The sequence below is a fragment of the Schistocerca gregaria genome, chromosome 1 (genome assembly GCF_023897955.1).
Source record: "Schistocerca gregaria isolate iqSchGreg1 chromosome 1, iqSchGreg1.2, whole genome shotgun sequence".
NCBI lineage: Eukaryota > Metazoa > Arthropoda > Insecta > Orthoptera > Acrididae > Schistocerca > Schistocerca gregaria.
The window spans coordinates 615,762,576-615,780,232 of NC_064920.1; positions in this window are offsets into that span (position 1 = coordinate 615,762,576).

The following is a 17,657-nucleotide window of genomic DNA, read 5'->3' on the forward strand; positions in this document are numbered from 1 at the left end:
TAGGTACGAAAGACTGCGCACAGTAAGAATATCCGAAGATCACAGCTCAGTATACGTTTGTTGCCAAACGTTTGCTCTCCTCGTCGCACAAACAGGTTATCTGAAGGTTATCTGAAGATTTCTTCACTGTCTGCTGGAGTATTAAACAGCGATTCACAATATAAAGAGCAGCTTGACTCCAGCTGGTTGCCAGTAAATTATGGTACGACATTTACAGTGTATCAAGTTTGGTATTCGGTTTGATAATTTACTTATAAATTGCAGTATACGTTTGTTGCCAGAAGAGACACCTATACTGAGACAGTGAGAGGAACTAAACATGTTCCAGAATGGCGAGTGACGGATAGATCACCTGCGGCTGACCTTCTAATTGGATTATGCCAATAAAAAAGGTTAGATGACAATTATTTGCATGTCGTTCTTGTAAAGTGATCGATTGTTACTGTCTATAACCACACATCCTGACAGAATGTACTTTGTATTCTTTCGATGATAAGTCTAATAATCAATTTAAGGTAAGGATAAAGTATTATTGCAATCCGCTGAGCTCAGGGTTTGTAATATGCCCGAACAATCGATAGATATGGTTTGGGACGGAGGGACATTGACTCATGCCGAAGTGTGCGCAGAAGCACAAGAAAGTGTGTCTTGACTTTATTACATCAAAGGTACACAGCGGGCCTTCTGGTGAACTAGGCAATGGCGCCGCACACGGTGCGTGCTTAGGTCAACGAAAACCCCAGTGCCGGAAATTGCTAAGTCGGCGGCCCGTCGTCCAGTCTTGCTGACGTGGTGCCACTGCTCACGCCACGGCTAAGTGGCCACCTCGTGCTTTAGCTGCGCCTACAGCGCGGAAAACAGCTGACTGCTCCCTGAAGTGCGCCCCGTGGATCCCATGTAGAGTGCCGAAGAGAAACAGCCGGCCTCTGTCGTTGTAGTGAGCTTTAGCAATTCCGAGCATCCACCCATGCTAACTCTGCACCCTTGGAGCACACGAGTCCGTGCCCCAACCCCGCCGCTGCGCACGGCAGCTTGCAGTCCACTGGAGGAGGTCACCCAGAGAGCAGTGGCCAGGAGCCATCTCCTTCCGCGGCACGGAGGTTCGAGGTAGCTTCAGCGTGCCGGTTGGCCGCCGATCTCCACCACTAGAAAGTCGCCTTGGTTGGCATGCAACTTAATCATTTTATCCATTTCTAGGGCGGACAGAATGGTGACACGACTGCCTGTTTTCAGCCTCCGGGCTCATTTAGTTACAAGTCTTTTCCCCGCGCCTCTGGCGTAGTTTCTCTGGAGAGGCAGGTGGAGTGCTCTTTTAATTCAATTTCAGCTCTCCTCAGCCCACTTCGGCCCTTGCACGCATGTCACTAGGCGCCGTTGTAACTGCAACGTATGGGTTCTTCACAGAATGTCAGTGCCCCGTGCTGCCCTAATTATTTCGCACTTGTATACACCCCCTGCTGAGCCATGGATTCTCACCTGTGAGTGGTGTCGTAAACCTACCTGGCAGAATCGTCTGCTAAATATGAACATTGGCTGCTCCTGCCATCGATGTGCCAATCGGTCCCTTAGCAACTATGTTCCACCCATAGCTGCGCGAAATTTGCGGGAATTACCCAAATCCACGCCTGTACTTATTCGTGGCGCAGAAGTATGAAAGTGAATTTGTGAATAGAGTACGGATATGTCGAAAATAATATATCCTAGACGTTGTAAATCAATGGAACTCAGTCGGCACATATATGAAGAAGATCGAACGCGGCACTGAAAATCCTTGAAAAAAATTAGAAACAATTCGTAACCAAACGGACATTTTGTTAGATACAAGAGCCATTGCCTGCAGGAGACGTAGTGATCGACAGTAATTAATCTATGGATAACCCATAAAATGTGGCTTTGTATTCATCAGATTCGTTCACCCAGTGAGAGTTTTTTGAGATATTCATTGCCTGATGGCAATACGTAAAAGCCTCAGAGCTCAGCAGCTTCGTCCGACACCAGTTTTACGCAGCCAACGAGACCGATTATGAACACCAACGAGATTCAGATATACAATTTAGTGACGAGAGAGAGAGATAAAAGATACATAAAATGATAAAACCCATTTCTCGCATTCAAAAGTCATGTTTCTTGAAGTATTAAACTTAACATCTAAATGAGTCTCGTACAGATAACGAGTCTTTTTGTGGCCAAAGTAAGTCTCCTATCAGGAGCTATCGACCACTATTTAGGAAGATTGCTGTATACGTCTCGAGCACATAGTTCTATGGAAGTGAATCATGGACTGCGAGATAATCGTAAAAGGAGAGAATATTGAAAATTAGTTGGATTGATAGGAAAAGGAATGGGGAGGTTCACCATATTATCAGCGAAGAAAGGAACTTATGGAAAACACCGAAAAGAAGAAGTTAGTGTGCGGTTAGTGTGCGAGCGAGCATTATCCTGTTGAAGCAATACACCACCTTCCCGGTGTAATAACGGCAAAATACTGGGTCTGGCAACGTTCTACACTTACCGACCGCTGGTTAGTGTCAACCTCCAGAAACGCCAGAGGTGAACGAGAGTTGCCGCTTAACACAACTCACACCATGAGACTTGGAATGGGTACTATACGTCTTGGACAAATGTGATCTACGTGACAGCCCTTACCATGTCTAGGCCTTAGGAGCAAACGACCATCACTTGCCTGCAGATAGAATCTACTTTCACCGCTTAAGAGCAAGGAGCGCCATTCTATCTTTCGGGTGAGCCTCTGACGGCGCCAGTCCAGCCGTGTACGTCGATGCTGCGGCGTGAATGGAGGGCAGGTTAGAAGTTCCCCTTCCCGTAGTCCCACAGATTATAACCGGTTCGCTACATTTCGTGCTGACACGTCTGAGCTAACGAGCCCTCTTACCTGCGCTGTGCTGGCTGTACGACGTGATACTGTCACGCTTACAGTAAGACGATTCCGCCAGCGTGTGTTTCGTGGACTTCCAGAACCTCGTCCAGGGGTGTAAGAACGTTTACATGGCCACTCACACCAACGTCGTTGCGCAAATAACACAGCATGTGCCACTCGTGTGGCATTTGTCCGAAATGGCGACATTACCGCTCGGAAGGTCGCAATTTTACTTCTTTCACACTCGGTCAGTTGGCTGTAGGAAGCACGAGTGCGTCTCCTCGGCATGGTTGCCAGCTTGGTTCACACGTTTGCACCACACTGAGTCTTCTGGCTGTGAGCACTCCCTATTAAAGGGTAGATAGAGATGGCGCTCTGGTAGATATGCCACTACGCTACCTGTCGGCGGACGTCATTGAGACCATTATCAGTACAACCATTATCCCCCAAGTGGTGTATGTCACCATCGGATTAAAATCGACGTCTCTTTCCACGTGCACTAATTTTTCTGTCCGGCAGACATTTTGCCGAGGGGACGATCTGCAGATTCTAGTGTTTTAAGAAATGTTTCAGAGAAGGTTTCATTTAAATATTTATCTTGAATTTACGGCAAGTTTCAACATTAATTTGCTGCCATCTTCGGTTCTCATCTTTTTCAAAATTATTCCACACATTTAGACTATACTGAAAATTTGAAGATGAGGTCTATAGATGACTGGAAGGTATTGTGGAAACTGGCCATCAATCCAAAATAACTACTTAAATGTGATCTTGCGTCTGAAGTATTTCTTCAAATAGTTTATTACTGTGTCACGACAGGTTTGATTCACCGAACACCATCTGATGACACTGTCAACAGCATAAAAATATCCTCACATAATTGTGCCTGTATCATGGCTCAAGGAATCTAATTAACCTTAGGTAATACAAATAAGCCGAATGGGACGAACACTCTAATGAGTACAGTATATGGACCGAGACTGAAACAAAGAAAGACGAAAGTAATGAGAAGTAGCACAAATGAGAACTCAGTGAAACGTAACATCAGAATTGGGGATCACCAAACAGACGAAGTTAAGGAATTCTGCTTTCTAGGCAGCAAAATAACCCATGATGGACAGAGCAAGGAGGACATGAAAAGCAGACTAGCACTAGCAAAAAGTGCAATTCCGAGAATGAGAAGTCTACTACCATATGACATAGGCATTAAGTTAAGGAAGAACTTTCTGAAAATGTATATCTGGAACACAGCATTGAATGATAGTGAGACATGGACTGTGGGAAAACTGGAACAGAAGAAAATCGAAACTTTTGAGATGTGGTGTTACAGAAGAATGCTGAAAATTAGGTAGATTCATAAGATAAGGAAAGAGGAAGTTCGCAGAATCGGCGAGGAAATGTATGTATAGAGACATCGCAAAGAGGAAGAGACAGGATGATGGGACATCTTTTAAGGCATCGGAGAATAACTTCCATGGTATTAGTGCGAGCTGTAGAGGGTAAATACTGTAATGGAAGACGTAATTTTCGATGCATCCAGACATCCAACAATTAACTGAAGACATAGGTTGGCAGTGCTACTCTTAGATGAAAAGTTTGGCTCAGGAGAGGAATTCGTGTGGCCCAGCATCAACCACTCAGAAGGCTGATAGATTGCTCACTCAAAAGAAAGAAAAGAAAATTGCTCTTGTTGTGTCATGATTTCGACACAGTTTTGTGAGGCTTTATTAAGCAGCGTGTTGGCGGTTTCACATGATGATATTCATTGAACGAATACTAGCCAAGTACACTCCTGGAAATGGAAAAAAGAACACATTGACACCGGTGTGTCAGACCCACCATACTTGCTCCGGACACTGCGAGAGGGCTGTACAAGCAATGATCACACGCACGGCACAGCGGACACACCAGGAACCGCGATGTTGGCCGTCGAATGGCGCTAGCTGCGCAGCATTTGTGCATCGTCGCCGTCAGTGTCAGCCAGTTTGCCGTGGCATACGGAGCTCCATTGCAGTCTTTAACCCTGGTAACATGCCGCGACAGCGTGGTCGTGAACCGTATGTGCAGCTGACGGACTTTGAGCGAGGGCGTATAGTGGGCATGCGGGAGGCCGGGTGGACGTACCGCCGAATTGCTCAACACGTGGGGCGTGAGGTCTCCACAGTACATCGCTGTTGTCGCCAGTGGTCGGCGGAAGGTGCACGTGCCCGTCGACCTGGGATCGGACCGCAGCGACGCACGGATGAACGCCAAGACCGTAGGATCCTACGCAGTGCCGTAGGGGACCGCACCGCCACTTCCCAGCAAATTAGGGACACTGTTGCTCCTGGGGTATCGGCGAGGACCATTCGCAACCGTCTCCATGAAGCTGGGCTACGGTCCCGCACACCGTTAGCCCGTCTTCCGCTCACGCCCCAACATCGTGCAGCCCGCCTCCAGTAATGTCGCGACAGGCGTGAATGGAGGGACGAATGGAGACGTGTCGTCTTCAGCGATGAGAGTCGCTTATGCCTTGCTGCCAATGATGGTCGTTTGTGTGTTTGGCGCCGTGCAGGTGAGCGCCACAATCAGGACAGCATACGACCGAGGCACACAGGGCCAACACCCGGCATCATGTTGTGGGGAGCGATCTCCTACATTGGCCGTACATCTCTGGTGATCGTCGAGGGGATACTGAATAGTGCACGGTACATCCAAACCGTCATCGAACCCATCGTTCTACCATTCCTAGACCGGCAAGGGAACTTGCTGTTCCAACAGGACAATGCACGTCCGCATGTATCCCGTGCCACCCAAGGTGCTCTAGAAGGTGTAAGTCAACTACCCTGGCCAGCAAGATCTCCGGATCTGTCCCCCATTGAGCATGTTTGGGACTGGATGAAGCGTCGTCTCACGCGGTCTGCACGTCCAGCACGAACGCTGGTCCAACTGAGGCGCCAGATGGAAATGGCATGGCAAGCCGTTCCACAGGACTACATCCAGCATCTCTACGATCGTCTCCATGGGAGAATAGCAGCCTGCATTGCTGCGAAAGGTGGATGTACACTGTACTAGTGCCGACATTGTGCATGCTCTGTTGCCTGTGTCTATGTGCCTGTGGTTCTGTCAGTGTGGTCATGTGATGTATCTGACCCCAGGAATGTGTCAATAAAGTTTCCCCTTCCTGAGACAATGAATTCACGGTGTTCTTATTTCAATTTCCCCGAGTGTATTTGACTAAACAAGCGTGGTGCACCAGCTAAAAGCACACTTACTGTGTGTCGGCGTATCAGAACACAGGCATTTCATCTCGTCAGCCACATTGTAACAGAGCCTGCCTCTCCTTACAGTCTTGTAACGTAGCGCGCTGCGCTTCAGCTATAAGAACAAATAATCGTTACCGGTTTACGATATTTCCTTCGAAATGAAACAGTTCTGACAATATTTGTAAGATTGACGAGTGTCTTTTTCCTTAATTGCTGAGCACATAGAAGCCTACGGTGGAAGCTTGTCTTAGGCGACTTATATTTATTCATAATTTTAAACCGTTCAATAATGATTTAGGGAACGTATTCTCTCAATTTTAAATATTACATGTCCTTAACTCGCTAAAACACCAAATGAGAGTCAACAGAAACGTCAAAACGAAAACATGCAAAGTAAATCACGATTTCCTGATTACACTGGCTGAAAAAAAATCACGACACCAAGAGTAATTAATGTAGAGCAATGAAAATTTCGGAATACATTTGTCTCGGTAACATATTTAAACGGTTAACATTGATTAAATGTCCAAACAAAGGATGGATAATGGACAGAAGCCGTGGAAGTGCGATTCCAAGCTGAGCACATCGTTTTTCCTCGAGAAATTACTAATTTATTTCAAAATATACCAACAGTCAGAATGCTAATTAAAAACACAAAACCCCTTGCAACTGATAAGTAATAAATAACAACAACTTTCTCTTACGTAAGCACTCTTTAAGACAAGAGAAGTATGACTTTAAACAGCAGGCTTCACTTGCACGAGAACATTTAAAACAGAGAAAGAATAGTTGAAATGACTACTGTTCGCCGCAGTAACTACGCCGATGCCTCCCATACCCCGCAGGGGCCACTCTTAAAACTCAGTAGACATCACGTTATAGTAACCAAAAAATTTTAATAGCTGTACGCCCTTAAATAAACACATTGGATTTAAGTAAAAGCTCCAAATTTAAATTACACAACACCTAAAATTAACAATCACTCTTCTGAGAAAGAGGGCAAATTTATAAGTAAGTCTGGTAATCTTCGAGTTAGCTACAACCAGTGTGCAACCAAGTTGGGCCAAGCTGACCTTCAGGTGCAGTGAATTACAGACGGAATTTAAATGTTCAAAAACTTAAGTACAGTAAACGTTCAGTAAGTCACGTACAAGAAATATGTTCTTAAGTTCCTAACGTTAGATCACAAAACAGGGAAAGCACAAAAGGCAGTTACTTAAAACCACCCATTAAATAGAATATCCGGACGGGGTAATATCCACGGCGCTATGTTCTAACCACAAGATATTAAAATGAACTAAGTGTACAAACTTCAACAAATATTATCGATACTACGTATAAAAGGACTGTATCGTGTAAAAATGACTATAATTATTTCACTACTTCAGTAATAATACAATTTCTATGTGAATTAAATCTATTATCAGAGAACTACACTCATGGACAACGACAATTATAATTTTTTTTGTTATCTGTGATAATTGTGGTTCAGTTGTTCTTCCTGTGCTAACCGATGTACTGTTCGGACGTGAGGCATGTGAGGTCTGTAACGATATTGTTAATTATTATTTGAAAAATAGAGTCGCTAATATCTAGACGTCGATTTGTATTTATTTCAATTATGAGCCAATCTAATTACTATTTTTAAGTGTCAATTTTCAACTCCGCAATTAGGATCACAACCGTTAGCGCTAGTAACTTACAGCGGAGTTTCCTAGTAGCTGGTATAAAAAATATGACGGTATTTATCATTGAAAATAATTTTAAATGCTAAAGGTTAGAGATAACAGGCTTAAAGAGTTTTATTTAAATATATTAACTTGATTTAAAAGGAATCGAGAATAACAATAGACATATTGACTATCGTCTGTCTGCCGCCATCGTAGCAAAATTACCTCCGTGGAAGATTTGAATGGATAATTTTAACAAACGTAAATGTTGTTAGATATAAATGAATGGAAATAAATGTGCACCGGTGGTCCCGAATCTACTTTAAAAGACAGAATTCATCTCAGATTGAATCTTTAAAAATAGTGTTGACAGCACGTTACCTAATATTAAATTCTTATATGCTGATGTATGAAGCCTTATTGTTTCTGACGATTTAGAAGAAATATTTTAATAGGAGACAATGTCAGTGTTGTGCTCGGGTAGTGTTTTGTGACTAAATGTTCCTTTTCCTAGAGAAAAGTGCTTCCCTCTTAACTAACAGTTGTGTAAAATCTGATAAATGATATGCAATTTATGCGATTGCAGTCTTTCTCGGCGTATTCCATTGATGAAATCTTCTCGGGTTATCAGCCGAGTGGTGGCGTCGTCTTGTCGCAACGTTTCGATGAGTTTCGTACCCATCATCTTCTGGCGGCCGAGTGGTGGCGTCGTCTTGTCGCAACGTTTCGATGAGTTTCGTACCCATCATCTTCTGGCGACTTCGCCAGAAGATGATGGGTACGAAACTCATCGAAACGTTGCGACAAGACGACGCCACCACTCGGCTGATAACCCGAGAAGATTTCATCGATATGCAATTTAGTGCCACTCACACGGCTTTACAGACAACATTTCTACACAACGTCAAGTGGAGATTTCTTTAGCACAGTTACAAATATTAGCAGGGATAATCATTTTTGAAATCAGACGAATTGTTACGCTGACAATAAGTAACTGGTTTTATATTTTTTGATCTACCTGAAATATCATTTGTATCTAATTAAAGTCACGAAATACTATAAACCCGCCGGCCGCGGTGGTCTAGCGGTTCTAGGTTCACAGTCCGGAACCGCGCAACTGCTTCGGTCGCAGGTTCGAATCCTGCCTCGGGCATGGATGTGTGTGAAGTCCTTAGGTTAGTTAGGTTTAAGTAGTTCTAAGTTCTAGGGGACTGATGACCTCAGATGTTAAGTCTCATAGTGCTCAGAACCGTTTGAACCATTTTTTACTATAAACCGATTCCGCCACAACGACCTCTCCGGTGGGCGTTAGCTCTCGCTGGAGGCTGCACATTAAGTATCGCTTGCAATATCGGAGCAGAGCAGTTCAAAGACAAACTTACCACCACAATCAGAGGTCCATCTAAGTAAACATTCATATAACCCGAGACTAATTCGGAGATTCTAAAGGACCAGATACCCGTGCAACACTTCTTATACACCCATTAATTGAAATAACTAAGCAAATGAGCAACGTTGCGCTCGCAGCCTGAAATAGGTTAAAGTAATTTCCAGTAAACCTCATCTTTCAAACTCCACAGGCGAGGTTCACTGAGGTAATAAAATACAATGCACACCATAACTTCCTTAGTACTCCATATGCCTCATTCAAAGCACTGTTCTGGCCACTGGAATCCAAACAGCACACGGCGACTACATTCCAGGAGACAAATTGCTGGTGCACTCTCTTTCCAAAACCCAGTAATCAGCCACAATAGATGCTCTCGTGCATTCGGCTCCGAATACACTAAGAGGCCTCAACGGCAACCATTGCAACAGACTGGCTCCTCAGTCTGCACCTGCTGCCGCCTCACACCAACATCAAATCATCAACCGTGGAACTGGTCCCGCATTTTCCTCTCTCCCAAACAGATATAAAGCGAGCGAATCAGTGCGGCATTAGCGACTCCTACAGGCAAGCCAGTCAATCAAAAGATCCATAGAGAGAATAACGCCGCCACGGCTCAACTGCAAGATCACATGTTAATGTAGGCCCGAGATAATCCATTGCGAATGTAAAATACTGGCACGTTAATAACCGATATAGCCGCCAAAATGTTGAATGCAAGCTTGCATTAGTGCTTGTGTGGTGACAACAGGTGTCGGATGCCGTTTTGTAGAATGGAATACCGTGCCTGTTACACTTAGTCGGTCATTTCAGGGACGCTTAATACTGTTTGTTGATAATACTGGAGATGTCTTCCAATATGTGCTCGATTGGAGACAGATCTGGAGATATAGCAAGTGTAGGCAACAGGCTGACGGTTTGTAGAGCATGTTTTGCTAAAACTGCGGTATGTATGCGAGCCCTGTCCTTTTGGAAAATACCACCTGGAATTCTGTTCACGAGTGGCAGCAAAACAGGTCCTACCAACAGACTGACATACAAATTTGCGATCAGGGTGCTTGGGATAATGGCGAGAGTGCTCTTGCGGTCATGCGAAATCACACCCCACACCATAACTGGAGGTGTAGGCCCAGTAGTACGAATACAGGCTGGTTGCAGACCCTCAATTGGCTTGTGTCTAACCAATATACGGCCATCACTGGCACCGAGACAGAACCAGCTTACATTAGAAAACACAAAAGACCTCCATCCTGCCCTCCAATAAACTCTCGTTTGACACTAATGAAGTTGCAAATAGAGATGGTTTGGGATCAAGGGAATGCATGCTACAGGACGAATGGCACGGAAGTGTCCTTGAAGTAACCGATTTGTGATAGTTCGTTGTGTCATTTTGGCGCCAACTGCTGATCAGGTTGCTGCTACTGATACAGTGCGACGCGCCAGAGCCATTCGCTGAACAGCCTGCTACGGTCGCAGGTTCGAATCCTGCCTCGAATATGGATGTGTGTGATGTCCATAGGTTAGTTAGGTTTGAAGGGGGTAGGATGTCAAACGGGCAGACTTGGAGCATTAGAGGCACCACGGGACATTTTATTTTCTACTGTCTATACTTTTACAAATAAATTCATAAAACTTTGTCAGCATGACCAGTAAGGATTCGGGATTCACACACATAGCAGTGGAAGTTCAAAAACATAACCAAATAAATTTTTTTACATGTGAAATTTCATCATTTTTTTCGCTTTCTATTGGCTGCATTTGTTGCTATAGGTACATTTTTCTTCACAAGTAAGAGAGATTGTTTAATGAATTTGGCAGGGCGTACAAACCATACTTACAGGCGTATGAAACTCTAGAATTTTCCAAATCTATTAAAAATTGTGGTAAAAATTGAGATAATTACTACAAAATTAAATTTTTTTAAACATAAAGTTTAAAACGTAACAGCTCATTCATTTTTTTTATAAATTAAATAGACTCTAAAGTTTCAGACACCTGTAAGTATGGTTTGTATGCTGTGCAAAATTTATCGAACAGTATCTCTTATGTATGAAGAAAAGTGTACCTACAGCAACAAATGCAGCCAACAGTAAGTGAAAAATGATGGAATTACACATGTAAAAAAAAAACAATTTTGTTATGTTTTTGAACTTCCGCTGCTACGAGTGTGAATCCTGAATCCTTCCTGGTCATGCTGACAAAGTTTTATGAATTTCTTCTACAATTATAGACAGTGGAAATTAAAATGTCCTGTGGTGCCTCTCCTGCTCCAAGTCGGTCCGTTTGAAATCCTACCCCTCTTAGGTAGTTCTAAGTTCTAGGGGACTGATGACCTCAGAACGTAAGTCCCGTAGTGCTCAGAGCCATTTCAACCATACGCTGAACACAATGGTCTTTCCTCTTTGTGGTGTTACGTGGCCGTCCGGAGACCGGTATTCATTCTTGTGAGCATGTCTGGCAGCTGTCATGGATAGTGGGTACACTCCTGTCAAGGAACATCCAGCTTCTCGTAGTCCTATTACACGGTCTTTCGTAAGCTCTGTGAGACACTGAAAATGGCGTCTTAAGGACATCCTTGACTAATATCACTTCGTCACATCTAGCCTCAAATTAAACTAATGCTCACGACCGTTACAGCGTGTATTTAAGTCTAACCTGATTTGCATCCTCATAATGGTGCTATTATAACACGCTCATGCGTCTGGCGTGAAATATGAGCAGACATGACGTTTTAAATGTAGAAACACGCCTCCCAATTTTCGTTTATGTCGCAAAACTCCTTCTTGGTGTTGCGATTTTATTGCTTCAGCGAGTTATTATCAGTTTTCATTTGCTTTTGCGTGACGTCTATTGAGGTATGCCGCTGCGGCGTTAGGTCGGACGAGACGTGCAGCCAGAGCCACTGTGGGGACGCTGGCGCTGCCACCCAGACAGGAGGCTCCTGGCTATCGCCGCGCTGCCTCGGCTCCCGATGATGACTCCCACTGCCGCCGCCGAAACACGCATAATAATGAGGCGGCCGTGCTAATCCGCGTATCTGGATGATTAATTACGGGGCCCGCTTTGTTCGTTAATTAAGCAGTGTGTTTGCCGCAGGTGAGACACAAAGGGCGGCGGTCCCTCGGAGGAGGAGGCAAACAAAGGCCTTCTTCGGTCGGCCAGCCAGGCGGCGTGATTGATCGCTTCCCTCCGGTCCCGGCGCCTTCCCTCGGCCAAAGAAAAGGCGATGAGTTTCGACGTCTTCCGCGGCGTAAAGCCTCCTGGCAACGTTATTCTCGCGTAAACAAAATATGTTTTGCTGGCCATCATTACGTATACAGTACGAGGAGCACTATCCTTAAACAATTACAGGTTTCATAATGTAGAACAATGCCCAAGAGATAATGTTTTCTCGATTATTTATTTTACTTACTTCTAGAAAGACAGTTGCATTTTACGCTTTGTAGACCTTTCTAGTAGTTCTACAATTAATATACAAATTTCGGCATTATTATATTATTACAGCATAGCAATTTACCCCATGGAAAGTCATAGGGAGTTTAGCGTTAGCAGTTTTTTTAACTAATCCGTAACCTAATTAATAACCCACTATTCTAAATTAGACTACTAAATTAATTTAATTTGTGGATGTAAATGAGACAAATATCAGTGACTGTATATATAATAAGAACTTTCCAATTTCTGTTTTCCGGTTAAGGAAATGTGTTATGTTTCTCTGTAAGCTACATCCTCTGGCAGTCTGCGAGAAGTGAAGGATGCAGGAATTCAAAGGCATGCGAGACGTGAAACTATTCTTTCGCATAAAGGACAGACACTCAGAACTCGGAAGGGGGACACCGATCGGCTAGCGATAATCTGGTGTTGGCAGAAACAGTAAGATTTCGAGAAGGAGAACAGATACACGTTTCATCTCCAGAGACGGAACACTTCGCCTTGGATCACCTGAAAAGAAACGTCTCCGTCTTCGACCGTCAGAAAGACAGAAGTCTCCAATTTAGTTCTGCAGAAAGGGAAAACTCCGTCCTAGAGCTGATCATACATGTCAGGGAGCTGGTAACTCCCAGATGCCCAGATGCCGTTGTAGCCATTCTACGTACCTGAGATTTAGAACTGTGGTAAGCACGTGCTGCATTTTTGTGCGCCATGACGACGAGATTGTTAATTCCTATGTTGCGAGATAGAGTCTTGCTTTTCTGAATTAATTCAAACAGTCAGGTTTGCTTAGGCAATGGAACCTGTTCGAACACTTACTTTTCAGTGTCTTTTCTTCAATCGGTTGTGTAACTGACCGGTTTACGTGAGGTAGCTAATTATTTCGTCTCATTTCCAACTCCATCCACGTGTGCAAGGAGCCTAAGTGTTACTTTTTCAATTTTTTTAACCGTTGTGCACTTTAATAATTTTATAATCATCATTTGTTTTGTCTATTCAATGACTGGAATCAAATTAACGCATTTGAGTAATAAAGATAATTTTATTGCCACATTTGGGTTCATTTCGTAGTTCAATAAAACCGCTTTGTCATTATATCCCCGTCAGCTACCGTAAGAATGTTTCTTGTTAAACTGGATCACATTTGATTACATTCCCATGTTCATTAGTTTCCGCGCGACTTTTTCTTAATATTTCACATGATTTTATGGGAACCGGTTTGTTCACTGTATAGGTCACCGATTTCAGAGCTTGTTAGCATCTCAGGGGTATGCCAAATGCTCAGCCATAGTTTGAGGCAACACCCCATTATTATCCTATAATCTCACGTATATCTTGTGAGGGACCTTACGATTTTTACCACATTTATAGGACCTGAAGCTCAATATCCTGACATCGGTTTCCTAAACTAGCATGTCACAGTTCATTTAGGAGCGCTGTAAGCGTTAAACATTTGCAGCTTGTTAACAAATTTGTAGATAGTAGAATGCTTGGAATGAAAATCTTGTAATCTTAAAATAGATGGTTCGAATCTTGTTAGTAGCAGATATTTCTCGTTTTAGTTTTATTAAAACTGCATATTTACTGTCAAAAGGGAGAGTTATTTGGTATACACGTAATCACAATTTTACTAAAAGTAATGCATTGTTTTCAAATGCGGGTCATATGGAAACGAACTGAAATTTTAATAGAAATCTAAACGCCTTACTGTTATATTGTAATGAATTGCATCCACATTACTATTCAATATCTTGGGAAAAAATAAATAAGTATTTATATAAGTTCCTGTTTGACAGTTGGTAAGATGGCAAGAACTACGCCCCTTACATGAAGTCGTTAAAGATCCCATAACTCACGTTGAGCGAACAGTAAGGCTGAACAAAAATGACTGAAAAAGCACAATGCATCTTGTAGAGGGTATAGTATGGACGTATTGATATAATTAATGTCGGGTGATGGTTTTAAAGTAATTCACATGACATGAAAACTTTGTGGAAACACATCGATTTACCGGAGGCTAGTTTATCCCAGGGAAGTAATCAGAATTGACTGTGGCCGCCAGGGGAGCGGCTAAGCGAAGCAACAAGAAGCAGCTGAGGGCGGCTCAAGCTCTGAGAAAGCGGTAACAGGATGTGGCCTCCAGCCACGTTAAGATGAGTGACAGTGAGTGGGTGGTTGACACTGACCCCATGCTGGTGTACAGGGAAGCAGACGAAGAACTTGTACGCCTGTTGATGAATATCTGTCATCCCATTTTCAGTAAAACATGCGAGAAAGCCGTGTAGAGCTATGGTGGAGCAGTCAACAGAGGTCAAAATATGCGTGTTCGTGACTATAGCAACTTCACGCTGAATTCACGGTCTGCAGAGTCTAAAGTAAATCAGGTGAAGAATGACAGAATGAAATGTGCCAGACTCCAATGGCAATGTAGGACCAAGGAATTTTAAGTACTCTCCTGGGAGTCAGAATTCCGGAAAAATTGGTGTTTGTGCAGACGCTAACCTTGATGGGTGGCCTGGAAGGAGCTAAATAGCAGAAGTTGGGAGGAAGGGAATTTTGTGGGAATTTGTTCACTTCCCAGAGCAGGCATTCATGCGACTCATGATGCAATTGGTTTAAGTAATTTTGCTGGAGGGGAAACCGAGGCGAAGAGCGGACTGTGAAGAGTCTCCATAGAAGTCTTCCATTCCCAGCTTGCCTAGAGTGTGGTTGTGGTGTTCTTTACTTAGCTTGCCTGAGAGAGAGTTAGCATCTCTGCAGTTTAGGACATAGCAAACAGAACGATTGATCTTGGAGATAGGAAGTTTTCGTTCAGCTATGTACTGAGCAAGATAGCTAGGAGTGAATAGACACATGCAGCCTTGCAGCACCAAGAGGTTGGCCAAAATCCACACAATGACGCTGCTCCACCACGCTGTATTTGGTGATATTGTGCGCGCTCCGGCCACTGATTAATTTGTTGGATCACGTCAGCAAAGTTTCCACGAGGGTTTCATGGACCATATACTGTGGAAATCTTCTTGCACTTGGCATTACGCCTGGGTCAGTCGATAGGAATTACTCTTGAGTTATCGCGCTTTAGTCCCCCAAACGCAATTTATTACCACTGCCTTGTAGGAGAGACATGTAATTCGATGTGATGATTGAAGGTCATGAGTTAAATTAAATTTGTGATAATTGACTGCATCTGTTTTCTATCAACTAGTTGAAATCCTAAGTCACTTTCTTAATTAATTTTATGTTCAACATTTGCATCTGGTGTTCAATAGCTGAATATAACATCAATGTGCACCCATTTTAATAAAAAGGGATCAATTCTGAAGGAATTAATGTCAACGCTGCCACCGCAGTTCAATCAGGAGTCTCAGGGCCTTATTATTTTCTTTGCTTTATCCGACATTGCGGCAGTTTTGCATTCTCCATTGATTTGTTGGTCAATTACGTGAAGTGAACACACACCAAAACCAGATAAGTTACGGGTGGGGTGTTACAAATTCAATTTACTAATTTATTGTGAAACCTATCATTTTCATTAAACTGTTAATTATGGATTAAAAGTCTTTTTTTTAAACAAATACATGACTGAATATCTGCTAACTGTCATTTCTAATTGACACTAAATGTAGAAATAAAATAAAAGTAAAAAAAAACTTTCTTCTAGCGAAATTACATCCAGCGACTTCACCGTTACAAAACTTTTAAGCTTGGTGCTCACCTAGCAACAGTTACCTTAACAAAATGCAAATGATTCGTAATTCAGAGCGCTCGGGTATCTTCTGATCTTCAGAGATGATTTTTCTAGGTCTTTTTTTGTTGTTGTTTTTGCTTTCAGAATTGCTTTGTGCTACCTTAGGAAATTTACACCCAAGCGCTTAACAAATATCATCTAAATAATGAAGAAGTTATTGCACAGTGGGCCAGTATGAAAGTTTTTCCTCTTGTTTTATCTCAAAAAATACAATATTCATTATTTGAGTATATACTAAACACCATATTAATGCCACTTTTGTAGAACGTCATAGCATAAAGTGAGTGCATTGGCTAGGTTACTTTTCCAGCCTGCACTGTGATGGTTTGGACGGATGTCTGCCTATTACACATTACGACCCTCTTCAACTGTCGGCGGTCTCTGTCAGTCATCAGACGAGGTCGGCCTGTACTCTTTTATACTGTACGCCGGCCGATGTGACCGAGATGTTCTAGGCGCGGCAGTCTGAACCCGCGAGGCCGCTATTATCGCAGGTTCGAATCCTGCCTCGGGAATGGATGTGTGTGATGCCCTTAAGTTAGTTAGGTTTAAGTAGTTCTAATTTCTAGGGGACTGATGAGCTCAAATGTTGAGCCCCATAGTGCTCAGAGCCATTTGAGCCATTTTTTTGTGCTGTGCGTGTCCCTTCACGTTTCGACTTCACTACCACAACGGAAACAGTGGACCAAGGGATGCTTAGGAGTGTCGAAATCTCGCTTACAGACGTATGACACAAGTGATAATCAGTCACCTGACCACCTTAGAAGTCCATGAGATCCCCGGAGCATTCCCATTCCACTCGCTGACGATATCCAATGACTACTGAGATAGTTGATACGGAGTACCGGGCAGTAGATGGCAGTACAAAACACCTAATATGAAAAGCGTATGTTTTTGGGGGTGTCCAGATACTTTTGATCACATAATGTATATCGGAGCACCACTGAAATAACTTGACAATTCAGAGACTTCCTTTACGAAGATACAGATTAGCTATCAATTTTTCCTGGAGTTCCTTACATAGTGGGGGAGTGGCTATGTGCGTAAATAATAGTATTTCAAATATGTCCATAAACGTATCATGGCACTGCTCTGAACAGATATTTGAATCTTGTGCAGGGACAGTTGAATATAGTGGAACTAAACCTCTAATTGTTGTTGTTTATAGGTCCCCTAACTCGAACTTCAGAGCATTTCAAATAAAGCTAGAGAGGGTTATTGATTCAATTTGTAGGAAGTACCAGATATTAGTTATATGTGGTGACTTCCACATAAATTTTCTACATGATGGTACAAG